The sequence below is a fragment of the Centruroides vittatus genome, unplaced genomic scaffold (assembly GCF_030686945.1).
Source record: "Centruroides vittatus isolate TY-2023 unplaced genomic scaffold, ASM3068694v2 contig_420, whole genome shotgun sequence".
Classification (NCBI taxonomy): domain Eukaryota; kingdom Metazoa; phylum Arthropoda; class Arachnida; order Scorpiones; family Buthidae; genus Centruroides; species Centruroides vittatus.
This window is the reverse complement of record NW_027122228.1, coordinates 1-14,697: the sequence shown is the minus strand read 5'-3', so window position 1 is coordinate 14,697 and position 14,697 is coordinate 1. Positions and strand designations below refer to the sequence as shown.

The window sequence follows — 14,697 nt, the reverse complement described above, 5'->3', positions numbered from 1 at the left end:
ACTGGAATGGAATTCCTTTTTTGCAATATAGATTATGCATTATCATTATTTATTTTAGTAGGACAAACTGCTTGCATATTATTCCTTCTTTATAATTATTTCCTCGTATTGTTTAATGGATTTAACACATTGTCGAGCAAACTCGATGTAGTTCTTAATGAAAGAAGACACATCAAAGATCTAATCGTATACATAATTGAAGAACATACAGAATTAATGGAAGACGTTCGAAACGTCAATAACCAACTCGAAATGTATTTTCCTGTTCTTTACGGCAGTAATTTATATGGATTTAGTATCTTGATAACCATTTCATTGTTCTATGACTTACAAGCACAGATTAAACTGGCTGCATATGTTACTATCATAAATTTAATTTTCGTAATGATGATAATTTCATTCGGATTATCCAGATTTACATCCTCGGTAAGATTTATTTAATACTTGCACCACCAAATTAATATATAATGTATAATGTATAATATATATATTTCAGATTTATGGAAATTTCAACGAGATTAATAAATTTTCCCCGTGCAGATTCTCTTTGGTTTTTAAATTGAAGGTAAATTGAATGTTCTATTTTTATCGATAAATTTTATACTAAAATTATATACTTTTTCGAACAGATGCTGAATTTCATGAAGAGATTCGGGAAAACACCCATCGGAATTTCGGTGGGTGGATTTTTTCGAGTCAAACGCGATTTCCCGATTAAAGTAAGTTTTCATTAAATAATCATTTCAATTTATTATTGTGGATTTTATCTTCATTCCTGTTCTTCCTTTTAGATGATGAGTAGTCTTTACTCAATTCTTTCTGCACTCATCGAATTGGCACAGAAGAACGAAAGTACGAAATGCACTTCATCAACTTTGCTGAATGCAAGTAATATTCAGAACTCATCACTGTATGGTGAACGTTTCAAGGTGACTACATAAAATGAACGAATATTCGTTGATCTGAACTGAGAAAACAATCTGCAGCTTATCGAGATACTGCTGATTTTTATATTTTTACATACGTAAACGAGTATAAAACATTTGTAATATTGAATAGCTAGAAACACTTCTTATATGTATGAACACAAAAAAAGAATGTACACTTAATGAGTAATGTAGAAAATGAAATTTAAAACTACCTTAATTATTTACTTTATCAATCATTAATTCTAAAACATTCTGTAAAGAAATATTGTAACAGGGACCATACAACAGATCTAATATTTTTCGTATATAGACGGAACAGCTGAGAATTTTCACGACACTAGTTCTGTGAAAAATTTTATTAGAAACGTGTTTAGGTGGTACACAAATTAGTTAAAACCGAAACATTTGTGACAAGCTGTTGGACAGGCGCTAACTCACCTTCTCCTATATTAAAAAGAATTTTGCCTGTATTATTTAATTACAAAAATGTACTGTGTGACTGATTACTGATGAATAGGCTCATCACACACAGCTTAGTTAATTAACTTAACCAAAATGCGTTTTGGCTTTATTGGCCCTTATCAATCAGATGACATACAAAACAGAGAATATATAGTGATAATTAAACAGGCTGGGTATGTAATAAGTCACTTTCCAATATTTACTTATTTTGTTCAGTCGTTTACTTGTGGGACTTTAATAATTTTGTAGTTAATGTACGCTCTTCGTATGAAATTATGTAATTTTTATTATCAAATGACAACGTTTCTGGAATAGATCGGTTTACGCCTTAACAAAATGCTTATATTAAAATAAAAAGAAATGGAAAAGCATGTCTTTATTCAGAAAATTTTATTTACGATACGTTTCAAGAGTGAAATGAATTATGCTCGTGAGTCGCAGTGACAGCAAAATGATATCCTTTTTGTATTCGAAATGTTGACAGGAACACCTTTTTTCAGTGTAGTAAATAGAATTTAAATTATGTAATTATTTCCTCATAAATAAATTGAAAACGTGTATTTGGTTTCATGACTCATCTGTTTCTAATAGCATGACGGAGTGGATGATATTTCTCTTGCCTAAAATTACGTTCCGATTAATAATAGGGTACCGATATAGGGGCAGATAACCATTAGAAGTACAGTAGTGAACCGAAAATCGGAATCAATTGGTAACTGCGGTTGTTTAGATTAGGGATTTGTTTTGATTACGGATTATGTACGAAAAAATATATTAACCTGTCTGATGTTCAAATTTTTCTCCGTTGCGTGTCGCTTCGTGATGAATTTTCGTCCATTTTAAGCCTAACGAAAATTTTTATAATAATAATCGAGGCTATCGTGTCGTTAAAAATTTTTTCTGCATTTTGTACAAACAAAATAAATATATTGAAGAATATAGAAACATGAAAATTATACTTTACAAGTAAATTTAGTATCAAAAACGTTCGATTCAGCACGACATTTTCAGTCCGACTGAAAATCGTGCCGATTACCGGCGATTCCGATTACCGGGGTTCCGATTTACGAGTCTCTACTGTACTTAGACAGCGGAGCAAAGTAAAGGAATCTATTCATTTTTATTTTCAGTCTAGTAAGTGTAGGCCTATAATATAAAGATTCGATATACATTTTTTTTTGAGACACAGAATGTAATTTTAAACATAATAAAATTATTTTGTTTTTTAGAAAACAAATATTATCGAATTTAAAAAACTGTTATAATGAATGTGTGCGTGTTCTTTACACAACAGAGCCGTTACATCTGCTTATACATTGTTGCGACCTAGCCAACAAATACAATAATAATTATCAAAAATTTGTAATTTTTTCTTAGAATTAAATGTAGGAGGTAATAATTTAACTATTAACTGTGCGATCAGTTAAAAATTACAGAAATTTTCTTTGTTTTTTATTATGAGTATAATACGGATATGGCAAAGCTTTCAATCCTTACTAAATACAACTTTATTTCTAATTGTAATATATTATTTTTTAATCTTATATTATTTTCTATTAAAAATTCTAGCAACGCGAGTTACGTCATTTTCCCAGGTGTTATCAGATTTTATTTTAAAAAATCAATAATATAATTGTGTGTGGCGCCATCTGTTGTAAAAGGTATTTATTGTGATATCTCTGATATTTTAAATTACTATTAAACGGCAAAAAGCTTAATTTTCAACGTAGGGGAGTTTAAGAAAAAAAGTGTAAATAAACATTTTATTTGTTATTAACATTAAGTCCAACGCCTCTCCAGACACATCACCCCATCTATCTCCCACCCTCTCGATCTTTCGCCACGAAAAGTTAACAGCATCCATGTCTTTCATATATAAGGCATCATTTTGCCAAATTTTGTTTTTCACTAATATTTAACTCATCGTGATATATTACACGAAATAGATACAAGCCTGAACACACACACAACCATTCACAGAATTTTTTTGTTATGTCAGTTAACAGCTTTTCCTTGCTATGTGTAGTTAACATCTTAGAAAGTGAAATGAGTCGCGATTTTAGAGCTACTTTTTAAAAGATTTGTGGTAATAACAATTCTTTTTAATATTATCTGATATTGGACACCCAAAAAGTTTCATGTCTAAATAATTGAAGTTACAATTTTTAAACAGATTTTTTTTCTGTCCATCATTAAATCAAAATAATTCGTTATACGTTGTGAAATAATTTAATAAATTTTGTAAATTACTATGTTCAATCCAGCCAGTAATATTTGATGGTTTTTTTGACTAAACGTGTTTTAAAATCTTTCTGTTTTAATTAGTTTTTTATATTTAGATGCCAGGCGCAAGAACATAATCCAATAAACTCTATGAAATCATTTTGTCAGTCGAAAACCTGTCAAATGCACTACGACCGTATAAAATCGCTATAATACAAGTAACATCTTCAATTTTATACACTCGGCGAAATATGGGCTTTTTACAGAGTATAAGCTTTTTGCAGTATATATATATATATATATTTATTTTATATAAGTTTTTATTTATGAAAAGAGTTTGAAAATTTTTAACAGTTCATATGTTTGATATTTAAAATAATACTAAAATTTTCGTAAGGATTTAATTTTGAAAGATTTCAAATTAAATTCATCAACTTAAAAATAAAACTTTTGAAAACAACAAAAATATTTATTAATTAGTAATTTTCTTAAAATTCTTCTAACACAAGAAAATTACACAACAGATCATATATCACACAACAGTCAATATATTGATTGAATAATCGCATTCTTGCTATGTCTAAAATTTTCTATTTAAGACAAGTCAATGTATTGATTATAACAACACATTCTTCCCATGTTATACAACACACATTTACAGTAAGATTCACAGTAAGATGCAATTAAGACAAATAAGATTGTTTATCGCAGGTAGGGAAGTTCTACAATATTTTAATCATAGGCTATACTGAAATTTGTCCTAATTACTTTCTCAAAATAAGTGTTTTAAGCATCACCATTTCATAAATATAAAGTGTTTAGTAATTACATTGATATTAAGCTAAATTTTCAGAATATTGTTACAACTAAATGGTCAGATTATCATAGAAAGTAACAGATTATCATCGTTCTTTACCTAAGATGTGACGTATGTAAAATATTTTACTAAATTATAGCTGAACCTTCAAACAGCCTTTTTTTAGTTATTTTTTCAAAGTCTGTATGCATTTTTTCCGAATAATTTCCTATAATTAACGGCCACTTGCGAACAACGGACAATTTTTATGTCTTCGTCAGAAATCGACGCTGAAAGGTTTGACTTTTTCAATTTCAAAATATTGATTCTGTTATTGACCACAAAGCCGAAAGGTTAATCAAGGAAAAATAATAAAATATTTATAAATTAAAATCATGGAGAACGCAAGTAATGAGATTAAAATACTTCTTTATTCCTTAAATGCAGCATTTCGAATTCTCGGGTTAAATATGTTAACATTCGGTCACCATAAGAATTCTTGGAATGTTCGATTTTTTCAATTTTATTCAAATTTTCTCGAATTTTTTCTTATCTTGAATAGTCTAGCATTAGTCTCCACGATATTTTGTGATAAATTCGTATGCGGAGACGTGTTTAATTTATTCGTAGATTTCAAATACATCATGCAGTTTTTTCTTATTGGTACGATCGTATTCTGGACTTTTCAGTTCTCTTTTCTTAAACGAATTCGTTTACATCTTCCTATTAGTAAATCTTGCTATGAAGTCGATGAAACGTTAATTACCTTTATGGAATTTCAATTTGCAGTTTTCTTTGCAGGCGTAGGTTTATTGCAAGTCACGTTTTACTTTGTTCTTGACTTTTCTCTATGTTTTGCCATGGAAAAAGCAACTGGAATGGAATTCCTTTTTTGCAATATAGATTATGCATTATCATTATTTATTTTAGTAGGACAAACTGCTTGCATATTATTCCTTCTTTATAATTATTTCCTCGTATTGTTTAATGGATTTAACACATTGTCGAGCAAACTCGATGTAGTTCTTAATGAAAGAAGACACATCAAAGATCTAATCGTATACATAATTGAAGAACATACAGAATTAATGGAAGACGTTCGAAACGTCAATAACCAACTCGAAATGTATTTTCCTGTTCTTTACGGCAGTAATTTATATGGATTTAGTATCTTGATAACCATTTCATTGTTCTATGACTTACAAGCACAGATTAAACTGGCTGCATATGTTACTATCATAAATTTAATTTTCGTAATGATGATAATTTCATTCGGATTATCCAGATTTACATCCTCGGTAAGATTTATTTAATACTTGCACCACCAAATTAATATATAATGTATAATGTATAATATATATATTTCAGATTTATGGAAATTTCAACGAGATTAATAAATTTTCCCCGTGCAGATTCTCTTTGGTTTTTAAATTGAAGGTAAATTGAATGTTCTATTTTTATCGATAAATTTTATACTAAAATTATATACTTTTTCGAACAGATGCTGAATTTCATGAAGAGATTCGGGAAAACACCCATCGGAATTTCGGTGGGTGGATTTTTTCGAGTCAAACGCGATTTCCCGATTAAAGTAAGTTTTCATTAAATAATCATTTCAATTTATTATTGTGGATTTTATCTTCATTCCTGTTCTTCCTTTTAGATGATGAGTAGTCTTTACTCAATTCTTTCTGCACTCATCGAATTGGCACAGAAGAACGAAAGTACGAAATGCACTTCATCAACTTTGCTGAATGCAAGTAATATTCAGAACTCATCACTGTATGGTGAACGTTTCAAGGTGACTACATAAAATGAACGAATATTCGTTGATCTGAACTGAGAAAACAATCTGCAGCTTATCGAGATACTGCTGATTTTTATATTTTTACATACGTAAACGAATATAAAACATTTGTAATATTGAATAGCTAGAAACACTTCTTATATGTATGAACACAAAAAAAGAATGTACACTTAATGAGTAATGTAGAAAATGAAATTTAAAACTACCTTAATTATTTACTTTATCAATCATTAATTCTAAAACATTCTGTAAAGAAATATTGTAACAGGGACCATACAACAGATCTAATATTTTTCGTATATAGACGGAACAGCTGAGAATTTTCACGACACTAGTTCTGTGAAAAATTTTATTAGAAACGTGTTTAGGTGGTACACAAATTAGTTAAAACCGAAACATTTGTGACAAGCTGTTGGACAGGCGCTAACTCACCTTCTCCTATATTAAAAAGAATTTTGCCTGTATTATTTAATTACAAAAATGTACTGTGTGACTGATTACTGATGAATAGGCTCATCACACACAGCTTAGTTAATTAACTTAACCAAAATGCGTTTTGGCTTTATTGGCCCTTATCAATCAGATGACATACAAAACAGAGAATATATAGTGATAATTAAACAGGCTGGGTATGTAATAAGTCACTTTCCAATATTTACTTATTTTGTTCAGTCGTTTACTTGTGGGACTTTAATAATTTTGTAGTTAATGTACGCTCTTCGTATGAAATTATGTAATTTTTATTATCAAATGACAACGTTTCTGGAATAGATCGGTTTACGCCTTAACAAAATGCTTATATTAAAATAAAAAGAAATGGAAAAGCATGTCTTTATTCAGAAAATTTTATTTACGATACGTTTCAAGAGTGAAATGAATTATGCTCGTGAGTCGCAGTGACAGCAAAATGATATCCTTTTTGTATTCGAAATGTTGACAGGAACACCTTTTTTCAGTGTAGTAAATAGAATTTAAATTATGTAATTATTTCCTCATAAATAAATTGAAAACGTGTATTTGGTTTCATGACTCATCTGTTTCTAATAGCATGACGGAGTGGATGATATTTCTCTTGCCTAAAATTACGTTCCGATTAATAATAGGGTACCGATATAGGGGCAGATAACCATTAGAAGTACAGTAGTGAACCGAAAATCGGAATCAATTGGTAACTGCGGTTGTTTAGATTAGGGATTTGTTTTGATTACGGATTATGTACGAAAAAATATATTAACCTGTCTGATGTTCAAATTTTTCTCCGTTGCGTGTCGCTTCGTGATGAATTTTCGTCCATTTTAAGCCTAACGAAAATTTTTATAATAATAATCGAGGCTATCGTGTCGTTAAAAATTTTTTCTGCATTTTGTACAAACAAAATAAATATATTGAAGAATATAGAAACATGAAAATTATACTTTACAAGTAAATTTAGTATCAAAAACGTTCGATTCAGCACGACATTTTCAGTCCGACTGAAAATCGTGCCGATTACCGGCGATTCCGATTACCGGGGTTCCGATTTACGAGTCTCTACTGTACTTAGACAGCGGAGCAAAGTAAAGGAATCTATTCATTTTTATTTTCAGTCTAGTAAGTGTAGGCCTATAATATAAAGATTCGATATACATTTTTTTTTGAGACACAGAATGTAATTTTAAACATAATAAAATTATTTTGTTTTTTAGAAAACAAATATTATCGAATTTAAAAAACTGTTATAATGAATGTGTGCGTGTTCTTTACACAACAGAGCCGTTACATCTGCTTATACATTGTTGCGACCTAGCCAACAAATACAATAATAATTATCAAAAATTTGTAATTTTTTCTTAGAATTAAATGTAGGAGGTAATAATTTAACTATTAACTGTGCGATCAGTTAAAAATTACAGAAATTTTCTTTGTTTTTTATTATGAGTATAATACGGATATGGCAAAGCTTTCAATCCTTACTAAATACAACTTTATTTCTAATTGTAATATATTATTTTTTAATCTTATATTATTTTCTATTAAAAATTCTAGCAACGCGAGTTACGTCATTTTCCCAGGTGTTATCAGATTTTATTTTAAAAAATCAATAATATAATTGTGTGTGGCGCCATCTGTTGTAAAAGGTATTTATTGTGATATCTCTGATATTTTAAATTACTATTAAACGGCAAAAAGCTTAATTTTCAACGTAGGGGAGTTTAAGAAAAAAAGTGTAAATAAACATTTTATTTGTTATTAACATTAAGTCCAACGCCTCTCCAGACACATCACCCCATCTATCTCCCACCCTCTCGATCTTTCGCCACGAAAAGTTAACAGCATCCATGTCTTTCATATATAAGGCATCATTTTGCCAAATTTTGTTTTTCACTAATATTTAACTCATCGTGATATATTACACGAAATAGATACAAGCCTGAACACACACACAACCATTCACAGAATTTTTTTGTTATGTCAGTTAACAGCTTTTCCTTGCTATGTGTAGTTAACATCTTAGAAAGTGAAATGAGTCGCGATTTTAGAGCTACTTTTTAAAAGATTTGTGGTAATAACAATTCTTTTTAATATTATCTGATATTGGACACCCAAAAAGTTTCATGTCTAAATAATTGAAGTTACAATTTTTAAACAGATTTTTTTTCTGTCCATCATTAAATCAAAATAATTCGTTATACGTTGTGAAATAATTTAATAAATTTTGTAAATTACTATGTTCAATCCAGCCAGTAATATTTGATGGTTTTTTTGACTAAACGTGTTTTAAAATCTTTCTGTTTTAATTAGTTTTTTATATTTAGATGCCAGGCGCAAGAACATAATCCAATAAACTCTATGAAATCATTTTGTCAGTCGAAAACCTGTCAAATGCACTACGACCGTATAAAATCGCTATAATACAAGTAACATCTTCAATTTTATACACTCGGCGAAATATGGGCTTTTTACAGAGTATAAGCTTTTTGCAGTATATATATATATATATATTTATTTTATATAAGTTTTTATTTATGAAAAGAGTTTGAAAATTTTTAACAGTTCATATGTTTGATATTTAAAATAATACTAAAATTTTCGTAAGGATTTAATTTTGAAAGATTTCAAATTAAATTCATCAACTTAAAAATAAAACTTTTGAAAACAACAAAAATATTTATTAATTAGTAATTTTCTTAAAATTCTTCTAACACAAGAAAATTACACAACAGATCATATATCACACAACAGTCAATATATTGATTGAATAATCGCATTCTTGCTATGTCTAAAATTTTCTATTTAAGACAAGTCAATGTATTGATTATAACAACACATTCTTCCCATGTTATACAACACACATTTACAGTAAGATTCACAGTAAGATGCAATTAAGACAAATAAGATTGTTTATCGCAGGTAGGGAAGTTCTACAATATTTTAATCATAGGCTATACTGAAATTTGTCCTAATTACTTTCTCAAAATAAGTGTTTTAAGCATCACCATTTCATAAATATAAAGTGTTTAGTAATTACATTGATATTAAGCTAAATTTTCAGAATATTGTTACAACTAAATGGTCAGATTATCATAGAAAGTAACAGATTATCATCGTTCTTTACCTAAGATGTGACGTATGTAAAATATTTTACTAAATTATAGCTGAACCTTCAAACAGCCTTTTTTTAGTTATTTTTTCAAAGTCTGTATGCATTTTTTCCGAATAATTTCCTATAATTAACGGCCACTTGCGAACAACGGACAATTTTTATGTCTTCGTCAGAAATCGACGCTGAAAGGTTTGACTTTTTCAATTTCAAAATATTGATTCTGTTATTGACCACAAAGCCGAAAGGTTAATCAAGGAAAAATAATAAAATATTTATAAATTAAAATCATGGAGAACGCAAGTAATGAGATTAAAATACTTCTTTATTCCTTAAATGCAGCATTTCGAATTCTCGGGTTAAATATGTTAACATTCGGTCACCATAAGAATTCTTGGAATGTTCGATTTTTTCAATTTTATTCAAATTTTCTCGAATTTTTTCTTATCTTGAATAGTCTAGCATTAGTCTCCACGATATTTTGTGATAAATTCGTATGCGGAGACGTGTTTAATTTATTCGTAGATTTCAAATACATCATGCAGTTTTTTCTTATTGGTACGATCGTATTCTGGACTTTTCAGTTCTCTTTTCTTAAACGAATTCGTTTACATCTTCCTATTAGTAAATCTTGCTATGAAGTCGATGAAACGTTAATTACCTTTATGGAATTTCAATTTGCAGTTTTCTTTGCAGGCGTAGGTTTATTGCAAGTCACGTTTTACTTTGTTCTTGACTTTTCTCTATGTTTTGCCATGGAAAAAGCAACTGGAATGGAATTCCTTTTTTGCAATATAGATTATGCATTATCATTATTTATTTTAGTAGGACAAACTGCTTGCATATTATTCCTTCTTTATAATTATTTCCTCGTATTGTTTAATGGATTTAACACATTGTCGAGCAAACTCGATGTAGTTCTTAATGAAAGAAGACACATCAAAGATCTAATCGTATACATAATTGAAGAACATACAGAATTAATGGAAGACGTTCGAAACGTCAATAACCAACTCGAAATGTATTTTCCTGTTCTTTACGGCAGTAATTTATATGGATTTAGTATCTTGATAACCATTTCATTGTTCTATGACTTACAAGCACAGATTAAACTGGCTGCATATGTTACTATCATAAATTTAATTTTCGTAATGATGATAATTTCATTCGGATTATCCAGATTTACATCCTCGGTAAGATTTATTTAATACTTGCACCACCAAATTAATATATAATGTATAATGTATAATATATATATTTCAGATTTATGGAAATTTCAACGAGATTAATAAATTTTCCCCGTGCAGATTCTCTTTGGTTTTTAAATTGAAGGTAAATTGAATGTTCTATTTTTATCGATAAATTTTATACTAAAATTATATACTTTTTCGAACAGATGCTGAATTTCATGAAGAGATTCGGGAAAACACCCATCGGAATTTCGGTGGGTGGATTTTTTCGAGTCAAACGCGATTTCCCGATTAAAGTAAGTTTTCATTAAATAATCATTTCAATTTATTATTGTGGATTTTATCTTCATTCCTGTTCTTCCTTTTAGATGATGAGTAGTCTTTACTCAATTCTTTCTGCACTCATCGAATTGGCACAGAAGAACGAAAGTACGAAATGCACTTCATCAACTTTGCTGAATGCAAGTAATATTCAGAACTCATCACTGTATGGTGAACGTTTCAAGGTGACTACATAAAATGAACGAATATTCGTTGATCTGAACTGAGAAAACAATCTGCAGCTTATCGAGATACTGCTGATTTTTATATTTTTACATACGTAAACGAATATAAAACATTTGTAATATTGAATAGCTAGAAACACTTCTTATATGTATGAACACAAAAAAAGAATGTACACTTAATGAGTAATGTAGAAAATGAAATTTAAAACTACCTTAATTATTTACTTTATCAATCATTAATTCTAAAACATTCTGTAAAGAAATATTGTAACAGGGACCATACAACAGATCTAATATTTTTCGTATATAGACGGAACAGCTGAGAATTTTCACGACACTAGTTCTGTGAAAAATTTTATTAGAAACGTGTTTAGGTGGTACACAAATTAGTTAAAACCGAAACATTTGTGACAAGCTGTTGGACAGGCGCTAACTCACCTTCTCCTATATTAAAAAGAATTTTGCCTGTATTATTTAATTACAAAAATGTACTGTGTGACTGATTACTGATGAATAGGCTCATCACACACAGCTTAGTTAATTAACTTAACCAAAATGCGTTTTGGCTTTATTGGCCCTTATCAATCAGATGACATACAAAACAGAGAATATATAGTGATAATTAAACAGGCTGGGTATGTAATAAGTCACTTTCCAATATTTACTTATTTTGTTCAGTCGTTTACTTGTGGGACTTTAATAATTTTGTAGTTAATGTACGCTCTTCGTATGAAATTATGTAATTTTTATTATCAAATGACAACGTTTCTGGAATAGATCGGTTTACGCCTTAACAAAATGCTTATATTAAAATAAAAAGAAATGGAAAAGCATGTCTTTATTCAGAAAATTTTATTTACGATACGTTTCAAGAGTGAAATGAATTATGCTCGTGAGTCGCAGTGACAGCAAAATGATATCCTTTTTGTATTCGAAATGTTGACAGGAACACCTTTTTTCAGTGTAGTAAATAGAATTTAAATTATGTAATTATTTCCTCATAAATAAATTGAAAACGTGTATTTGGTTTCATGACTCATCTGTTTCTAATAGCATGACGGAGTGGATGATATTTCTCTTGCCTAAAATTACGTTCCGATTAATAATAGGGTACCGATATAGGGGCAGATAACCATTAGAAGTACAGTAGTGAACCGAAAATCGGAATCAATTGGTAACTGCGGTTGTTTAGATTAGGGATTTGTTTTGATTACGGATTATGTACGAAAAAATATATTAACCTGTCTGATGTTCAAATTTTTCTCCGTTGCGTGTCGCTTCGTGATGAATTTTCGTCCATTTTAAGCCTAACGAAAATTTTTATAATAATAATCGAGGCTATCGTGTCGTTAAAAATTTTTTCTGCATTTTGTACAAACAAAATAAATATATTGAAGAATATAGAAACATGAAAATTATACTTTACAAGTAAATTTAGTATCAAAAACGTTCGATTCAGCACGACATTTTCAGTCCGACTGAAAATCGTGCCGATTACCGGCGATTCCGATTACCGGGGTTCCGATTTACGAGTCTCTACTGTACTTAGACAGCGGAGCAAAGTAAAGGAATCTATTCATTTTTATTTTCAGTCTAGTAAGTGTAGGCCTATAATATAAAGATTCGATATACATTTTTTTTTGAGACACAGAATGTAATTTTAAACATAATAAAATTATTTTGTTTTTTAGAAAACAAATATTATCGAATTTAAAAAACTGTTATAATGAATGTGTGCGTGTTCTTTACACAACAGAGCCGTTACATCTGCTTATACATTGTTGCGACCTAGCCAACAAATACAATAATAATTATCAAAAATTTGTAATTTTTTCTTAGAATTAAATGTAGGAGGTAATAATTTAACTATTAACTGTGCGATCAGTTAAAAATTACAGAAATTTTCTTTGTTTTTTATTATGAGTATAATACGGATATGGCAAAGCTTTCAATCCTTACTAAATACAACTTTATTTCTAATTGTAATATATTATTTTTTAATCTTATATTATTTTCTATTAAAAATTCTAGCAACGCGAGTTACGTCATTTTCCCAGGTGTTATCAGATTTTATTTTAAAAAATCAATAATATAATTGTGTGTGGCGCCATCTGTTGTAAAAGGTATTTATTGTGATATCTCTGATATTTTAAATTACTATTAAACGGCAAAAAGCTTAATTTTCAACGTAGGGGAGTTTAAGAAAAAAAGTGTAAATAAACATTTTATTTGTTATTAACATTAAGTCCAACGCCTCTCCAGACACATCACCCCATCTATCTCCCACCCTCTCGATCTTTCGCCACGAAAAGTTAACAGCATCCATGTCTTTCATATATAAGGCATCATTTTGCCAAATTTTGTTTTTCACTAATATTTAACTCATCGTGATATATTACACGAAATAGATACAAGCCTGAACACACACACAACCATTCACAGAATTTTTTTGTTATGTCAGTTAACAGCTTTTCCTTGCTATGTGTAGTTAACATCTTAGAAAGTGAAATGAGTCGCGATTTTAGAGCTACTTTTTAAAAGATTTGTGGTAATAACAATTCTTTTTAATATTATCTGATATTGGACACCCAAAAAGTTTCATGTCTAAATAATTGAAGTTACAATTTTTAAACAGATTTTTTTTCTGTCCATCATTAAATCAAAATAATTCGTTATACGTTGTGAAATAATTTAATAAATTTTGTAAATTACTATGTTCAATCCAGCCAGTAATATTTGATGGTTTTTTTGACTAAACGTGTTTTAAAATCTTTCTGTTTTAATTAGTTTTTTATATTTAGATGCCAGGCGCAAGAACATAATCCAATAAACTCTATGAAATCATTTTGTCAGTCGAAAACCTGTCAAATGCACTACGACCGTATAAAATCGCTATAATACAAGTAACATCTTCAATTTTATACACTCGGCGAAATATGGGCTTTTTACAGAGTATAAGCTTTTTGCAGTATATATATATATATATATTTATTTTATATAAGTTTTTATTTATGAAAAGAGTTTGAAAATTTTTAACAGTTCATATGTTTGATATTTAAAATAATACTAAAATTTTCGTAAGGATTTAATTTTGAAAGATTTCAAATTAAATTCATCAACTTAAAAATAAAACTTTTGAAAACAACAAAAATATTTATTAATTAGTAATTTTCTTAAAATTCTTCTAACACAAGAAAATTACAC

The 14,697-nt window shown here is 29.0% G+C and overlaps 3 long non-coding RNA genes across 3 annotated transcripts; all 3 read left to right on the top strand.

Annotated features, from left to right (window-relative positions):
- The first annotated feature begins 382 nt into the window (after window positions 1–382).
- Window positions 383–923, top strand: LOC136976743 (uncharacterized). The gene is made up of 4 exons (XR_010880978.1): window positions 383–426; window positions 497–565; window positions 630–719; window positions 792–923. It is a non-coding gene; the product is annotated as an uncharacterized lncRNA (long non-coding RNA).
- Window positions 924–5,669: 4,746 nt separating this feature from the next.
- On the top strand, window positions 5,670–6,205 carry LOC136976739 (uncharacterized). The gene is made up of 4 exons (XR_010880976.1): window positions 5,670–5,708; window positions 5,779–5,847; window positions 5,912–6,001; window positions 6,074–6,205. It is a non-coding gene; the product is annotated as an uncharacterized lncRNA (long non-coding RNA).
- Window positions 6,206–10,951: 4,746 nt separating this feature from the next.
- On the top strand, window positions 10,952–11,487 carry LOC136976738 (uncharacterized). Its single transcript, XR_010880975.1, has 4 exons — window positions 10,952–10,990; window positions 11,061–11,129; window positions 11,194–11,283; window positions 11,356–11,487. It is a non-coding gene; the product is annotated as an uncharacterized lncRNA (long non-coding RNA).
- Window positions 11,488–14,697: the final 3,210 nt, after the last annotated feature.